Source organism: Montipora capricornis, chromosome 9, assembly GCF_036669925.1.
Source record: "Montipora capricornis isolate CH-2021 chromosome 9, ASM3666992v2, whole genome shotgun sequence".
In the NCBI taxonomy this organism is placed as follows: domain Eukaryota; kingdom Metazoa; phylum Cnidaria; class Anthozoa; order Scleractinia; family Acroporidae; genus Montipora; species Montipora capricornis.
Window position 1 is genome coordinate 37,591,016 of NC_090891.1, and position 7,500 is coordinate 37,598,515.

At 40.1% G+C, this 7,500-nt stretch overlaps 1 pseudogene; it reads left to right on the top strand.

Moving 5' to 3' along the window:
- The window catches only part of LOC138016048 (uncharacterized), a 38,642-nt pseudogene that overhangs the window by 5,226 nt on the left and 25,916 nt on the right, over positions 1 to 7,500 (top strand).

Below are 7,500 nucleotides of genomic sequence, written 5' to 3' on the forward strand. Positions count from 1 at the left end.
TGACTATATGACCGAATAGAAAGTTGGGACTGCTCACCAACAAAACTAAATTTTATCTGTTTTCTTACCACTATAGTCGCTACGTAGTACACATTCCAAAGCAGCCCTTGGTGATTCACTGATGACTATAGAACCAAAATCACTTTATCAATCTGTAGCACAACAAACTGACAACAACGGCTGCACACAAAGGTACTGCACCATTACTTATAGCCGTTGTCAAATCTCCGATTGCACCATCAGTCGAAACCGTTCTGAAATCTCCGATGACGTAATAGTCTTAGCTTTCTTTCTTAAAAGTCACGATTACATGTTTCAATAAGACACAAAAATATAATATATTTTGTTGTAAATAAAAAGCGGACTATATTCATCAAATTTTAAGTACATTAACGTTTTAACAGCTTTTTGGCGAATAAACATTCTAAGTTGCGTGACTGAAAGTGCCGCTGATTATGTGGCCGAGTGGAAGTCTGGTTCAGCTCTCGGACAAAACGAAAAAAAAAAAAAAATAAATAAACCGATTGCAGAGCAAGAACCGCGCTCGGCCCATGGCCGCGCGGTTAATTATAAGCGTTTGTATGGGAATTTGCAAACGTGTTTCAGAGTCGAAATAAAGAACATGAATCAAACAACTTTGTCTTCTTGATACCTCATTAGTGTTTTTTTTGGCGTACTTTGGCCATTTCAGCGCTATTCTAGTGGGTTGTAGGTTCGCTCTTTTCTCTTTCTATATTTACGGTTGGTTCCTTGCTGGCGGCGGTCTCGCATATCCAAGGAAGGAAATCAGCCGTAAATTCACTCCGAACGCTCAGGTCGCCTCCAGATTTAGCTCAGTGCACGTTAAAATCCTACTCTAACTAATGCCTTTCTCTATCAGACAAAAACAGCCGCGGTGCGGGATTTTCGGCTCGCTAATCTAACAGCTCCTTTCCATCGAGGACTGTCGGCGATGCTTTGCCACGAAGTTCCGTGCACGGCCGTTGGAAAACACCTTACTCACCGGGCCCAACGTTCAAATTTGTCACACGCCGGGTGGGCAACGATGTCGGTGACAGGTGGACTGTAAAACAAACTGAATGTTTATGTTTTGTTTGCGAAACATCTTTATAATGCATCAGCATTTCCCTGAGCTTCGTCCGTATCTGCGTGACAGCTCAGTACTTTCCGGAGAAATGCCCTCATGTTGTACCAGTCACTGAGACTAAATCCTCGTTGCCCACCCTGTGTGTAACAAATTTGAACCTTGGGACCGGTCGGTATGTGTTTTTCAACGGTTTCGTGCACGGAACGTCCGAGCCAAGCATGTTGCCGAGGGCAAAATCAATCCACTTTGGCAATTTTCAATTCCTTTCCGTCAAAATTTGTCTGATATGAGGATTGAAATATGTAGTAGCACAATCATCCTTGGTCTCAGTGGAATTTCGGGTCGATTTGAGCTTTCTGGAAGAATTTACAGCAGTTTGTATTTCCGACTGCTTCATCGGAGTTTTCAACCTTGGGGAGTTATATAAATGAGAGAGAAACGGTAGAACTAAAACTCCCTAGAATCGCGCTGAGACGGCCAGAAATACTAAGAATGTACCATAAATAAGACAAGGAGGCAAGGTGTATTTTGTAAATAACGATCGCTAAATGTATTCCCGATACAACCTGGAAATCCTTCTAGAATTTATGTAACGATACTCCGTGAGCTTGGGGTACCTATGAAACAACCGGAAACTGCAAACGCAATTTTGCGTGACAGTGTGACGAAAACGAACAATAATAATGTCACAGTTTAGGTCATAAATCATATTTTTTAAATAAAGTAAGTCTTGCTAAGCAGAAATGTTCTGGAAATGTGTTAAGATACTGGAGCCAAAGTTCCCCTCAATTGGCTTGTGATAATGTTTGGCATGTTTGCTTTGCGGATTTCAGCGAGAATCCGGCAGACCACTTTGAACATACGAGGCAGCCTGATTCGTAAGGGTCTGACATCGCTGGCCGGTTCATAAACAGAGGAGCATAGTTGTTTTCTTAGTGAGGGTTTTCAAGTCCAAATGGGTTGGGAGTCCGAATGTTCTGGGGTGTTTACAAAGTACTACACTTGCGACCCAAATGGAGCCAAGTCGCGTGAGAGGGAGTTCTTATCAAGCATCCACTGGGTCTCCGTTTTAGTTTGGCGGGATTCTAGGTCTGCCCGCTGGTTGGATTCTCCTGCTATGTGAGCTGCGCTGAGCCAGAGGTTACGTGAGACGCACCATATCCACAGCTCTTTAGATAGCGCGTTCAAAGCATCCGGATGACATGTTCCCATGTGGTTTATGACAGCTACGGCTGTGGTATTGTCGATCATCAATCGGATATGCGTATCACGAAGCGATTGTCAAAAACCTGTAAGCCAAGAAAAACCGCAAATAGTTCGAGATAATTTATGTGATGCTTAGCCTCATGTGCAGCCCAAAGACCGCCAGTGGAACGAGTGCCAAACACTGCTCCCCAGCCGTCCTTAGAGGCGTCTGTAGTGAGTGTGTAACTTGGGTTTTCCTGTGTGAAAAAATTGTAAGACTCGGTCACGTTATCCACCCACCATACGAGTTCCTCGACGACTTGGGGTGAAACAATGACATTCTTATCAAAATTCCAACGATTCGCACGTAGTGCAGTTAGTTTGTCGAGTTCGAGGGATCGATAGTATAGAGGCCCATAACAAACTCCGGGAAAAGAAGAGTTGCTCTTCAAACTTTATTCAAGTCAGTTGCGAACTTTAAACGCCCAGACATTTAGAATACCTTTGGCGGTTTTGTTTTGAATCAGTTTCAGACTGCCGGGCGTTTCTTACTGACAGCAACGGTACCCGATCAGATAGGACAGATTACGTTACATACGAAGATTTTTACGTGTCGCAATGAGGCGATTTTATTCTTAGCCCAGGCAATCCAAACTAGTTAGCTGCGAAGCCACTCTTCTTTTCCCACTCGCATGGCAAATCCGAAGAAACATAGGACACTTTGGAAAGGTTAGGTCAAAGCATTTCCTTTAAATCATTAAAAATGCCTGACTGCCGGGCATTTAGTGTTTTTGAGACCCTTCCGGCTGCCGGGCATATTGTCACTGTGCACTGTGTTTTTTTATGTTTGATACTTGCATTTTAACCGGGTGGAGTACTTGTATAGCTGCCAACGTTTTTTCATCCTAAAGGTCGGCACACACGAGGAGACAAATTCCTGTGACTAGAACAGTTATCAAAATTGGACGCCGGTTTATCTTTTAAGATATACCTCACAAGAACAATTTAGATTATACATCAAATATAATAAACATAAATCAATTTTAAATGTGAGATGATTTTGGTATTAAGACGGTTATCGAGCAATCTTTTTGGTATCCAGTTGAGGACCCTTTGTGGAGTTTTGATAAAGAGGAGAGATGGAAATGAAATCAAGCCAGTTTGGCAGAAATTGTCACATCAATAGGTTAAAAAATTGTTTGGATAGTGCACGAACAGGGAACAAACTGTGGTTGCGAAGTCGAGAACAGTGAATATTTGTGAGCAATAAACAAGGACAGGGAGTAAATGTTAGGAATTCCAAACGCGAGTCCTTGTGTGCTTGTTTGTCTTTTAACAAATGACATTTGTCAGGGTTATTGAGCTACCTTTGATGTGAGGGCATGAGAAAGTTATTTTGTCGAGTGTTGCTAAGATACATTTATTGGCAGGTACTAAGTAATTGGAGATCGGATAAATACACAGTATGCTTCATTGGCAGAAATTAGACAATTAATGACGAAATACTTTAAAGTTGTACAATGAAATATGTAGTGAATTGTTCTGTTTTAATGGATTGGTTGTAAAATTGAGTGAATTTTTTAGGGGAAATAGAAACAAGATGAAAATTTAATTGCAGGATAATGTTTCACCGGATTTAAAAGGGGGAAAACGGGGAGGTTTATTGAATTGTTCTTACGCGCCACGCGATTGAGATGTTTTGTCGACACGGGCACTTTTAGGCAGAGTTTGTTAAGGTAGAGAAGGAGAAATCAACGAAATCTCGCAACTGATGATGATGTTAATGATATGGTATTTATATAGCGCATATTTTAATGTACATATTCAAAGGCGCTTTACAATACTGGGAATTAAAAGCCTGTAAATCCTTTACGTACGCATTGCGAACCTATGCATTTATTGTGTGGTTTCATTGGAGGACATACATCAGTTTCTTTCTATACAAGAGTAGATGACAGGGCCACTTTAACAGTTATTGACCAAAATGGGACTTACAATATTATTTTTGTACTAGTTTCCAAAGTAAATATTCTCTCAGCCTACGTTTACAGTTTATGATGTCTTTTAGCCTTCACAGGAGGATAAGCCCATCACCGTCACAATTGCACCAGGAGTAACTACTGGCGAACTGAGCGAGTTTTTCACCAGAAACAATTTATGTCTGATGTCCGATGTCATCCTGGACAAAGTGACGTACGGGGGAGTAATTGCTACCGGTTGTCACGTAAGACAAGTGCAATATATGTCGTGACTTTGTATTGGATTATACATTATCCAGCCACCTGGAGTAGTGGGGAGGGGATAGTGTAGGGGAGAGGAAGGGAGGTGTACAAGAGGCGGGAGATAGGAGGTGGGAAGAGAGACTTCCAAAGGTGCGGGAAGTCATAAAGAGCACAGGGAAGAAGGAAGGATATATCTTCCCCCACAGAATAGCCAATCAGTAAAAATTGCTGAAGACTTATTAGCAATTTATTGGCAAATTTGGCTCCCTCTGGAGAGAAATAGGTTGCGTCTGTCAAAGTGACGGTGCAAGTTGTCTCCTTGCTTCAAGTAGGATAGGGTGAGGAAGTTAGTGACATTATTTCAAACTCTTGTAACTGCTCTTATTTGAAGACAGTCAGGGGGAGGTAATCAGTGCAAGATAAAAGAGGTCTCACATTTCAGATAAAATTGTGCCAAAGTCCTGTGACCAGTTATGCTACAGAAACTGGAAATATAAGGGCCAGCGTGTTCACAGCTGACAAATAAAAATGCAACTTACACCAGTCTTTCGATGTCTTTCGATTCCTAGGGCGTCGGTAAAGATCAGTTGTCGGTCTCTGACATTGTGACTGGAATGTCTCTTGTGGGAGCGGATGGTGTTAAAACGGAAAAGGATTTGACAGTTTCTTCTGATGAAACAAATTCTTTAAAGGTAAATATTGCTATGTCCCTGTTCCCTGACCAGTGCTTTCTGTGAGTGTGCGTGGTCTGTTGCCTTAGGTATTTAGGACCAAAATCAAGGAGTACTCTTAGTTGCACGATAAGAAATTCCTCCAGTGTTGAAACCTTTAAGAAAACACATTTGTAGTAAAGACTTTGCGAGAGCCCTACATTGTGCCAACTGTTACCTATGTATGTCCTAATTCACAACGGATTACGATGAATTATTAGGTCCAACAAGCTTTAATTCTCTTTTCATATTTTACTTTCATTTACTTAACCCATTGACACCTGAAACGCCCTAAACTGCCCGTAGAAGACAGTACAACTTCTACCACTTGTGACTTCATCAACATCGACCAAAGGAAAAAGTTGGGGTAGCCCTTGGGTGCCAAAATTTTCCATCGGTGCCTACACGAGACCGAATGGATGAATCTGATCCTCACTATACCTAGAAAACCTTTGAATTTCAGTTCGCAAAATAGAGAGAATATATTGCCTCGTGACCCTGCAACACTTTGGGTGATAATGTGCCACTTTCGTAATGCTCAGCTCATTTTTACATCAGCAACAAGGCGAGAGGAAAGCAAACAGAAACACCAAAACGAAAAGAGTGGAAGCAATGGGGTTGGCACAGCAAAAAAAGGGACCCCCAAAGCCTAAATGGTTGCGCATTTTTTACGTCCAAAATTTTGCTTTGTGTGCTTGCCAGAAAAAAAAATTGAAATTTTTGGTTAGAAAAGAATTCTGTTTTCTTTGGCTCAAAGGTCATTTTTGGTGGTTTGGCTGCAATTTAGCTAACTGACGGCCCATAAACCGCAAATAGGGCTAAAATGTTGTAAATCTTGGTACATCCCTTGCAATTTGCACATTTTCAGTTCTACTTGAAAGTATTGGCATAGATAGGTGGCAGCAGTTAGCAGTGATGCTAAAACACTTTAATAAAGTTCTGTCAATATCATTATCATCATCATTATCATTATCATCATCATCACCAGAATCATCATTACGGTTAATGAATCATCTAAAAAAAATCAGTAGTGAAAATGGGTCAGGCAAAACTATATTACGAAGGGCAACACTTCTCCATAAATTCATGGATCTATGCACGATCATCTTTTGTTCTGCACATGACTGGTTTCAAAACCCTTTATCTGCCATGACTAGGTAAAACGAGCTGCATTTAAGATAATTGTATATAGTTTGGTAAAACGTTGTCAGATAATCACTTTTCCCCCTTCTGAAACACTAATCATTTTGCCCTTTGTCTTAGTGCAATTTGGGTCTCTTTGGTGTGATGACTGACATAACATTAAAAGTTGAGCCGATGGTCATTGTGAAAACAGAGAATGATTTCACCTACACAGTGGGCGATGTGTTCTACAATTCTGCGACTCTTAAAAAACTGTGGGACGAAAACTGGTCCGTTGAAATTTTTTGGTTTCCATTCAACAGCCTAGATTGGTGTTCCTTACTCCTCCTCGGGTTAGCTGCACTGTGTAAAGGTAAGTGAACTTGCACTAGTAATAGAAACTATATAATCCTGCAAATTAAGCTCACATGAACCTTTACGAGGATTTTCAATAGCATAGAAAAATGTTCAGTTGTGAAGTAAAACCACCAATTGAAAGTAATGATTATTGAAGGATGGAACGTAAAACTAGCGTGTGTGACGATTTGATCTTGAAATGCAAAATAGCTTGGAATCAGCTGAATGTTTGCTTGTAGTCTGGAATTTAACACAAAAACATTGCCCTGCAGTTTTTTGTTTTTCTTTTGCCGATTGTCGAAAGTGTCACATACTGTAAAAACCCGCATGAAAGAACACGTGTTTAGGGGGTTCAGGCTGATCTTGTTCTTACTTATTGGGTGTTTTCTGCAAAATCAGCATGAAAGTGTTCTTAAATTTTTTTCTAAAAATTAAACACTGAACACAACACTCAACAGATGAAATTTTTATTAATTAGTGGATGGAACTAACTTCAACATCAAACAAACAGTATAATAATAATATAAACAGAATAATAATAATAATAATAATAATAACAATAATAATAATACTAATAATATTATTATATTATTAATATAATAATATTACTATACTGATAGAACTATAACAGCGAACAGACCTGACATCATTGTTAAAGATTCAGTAAATTCCACCTGTAAACTGATTGATATGACTGTCCCATCAGATAGGAACATTGCATTGAAGGAAATAGAAAAGAAAAGCAAGTATAAAGATTTAGAAGTTGAAAGACAGAGAATGTGGGCAGATGAAAACCATAGTGCTCCCTGTAGTTATT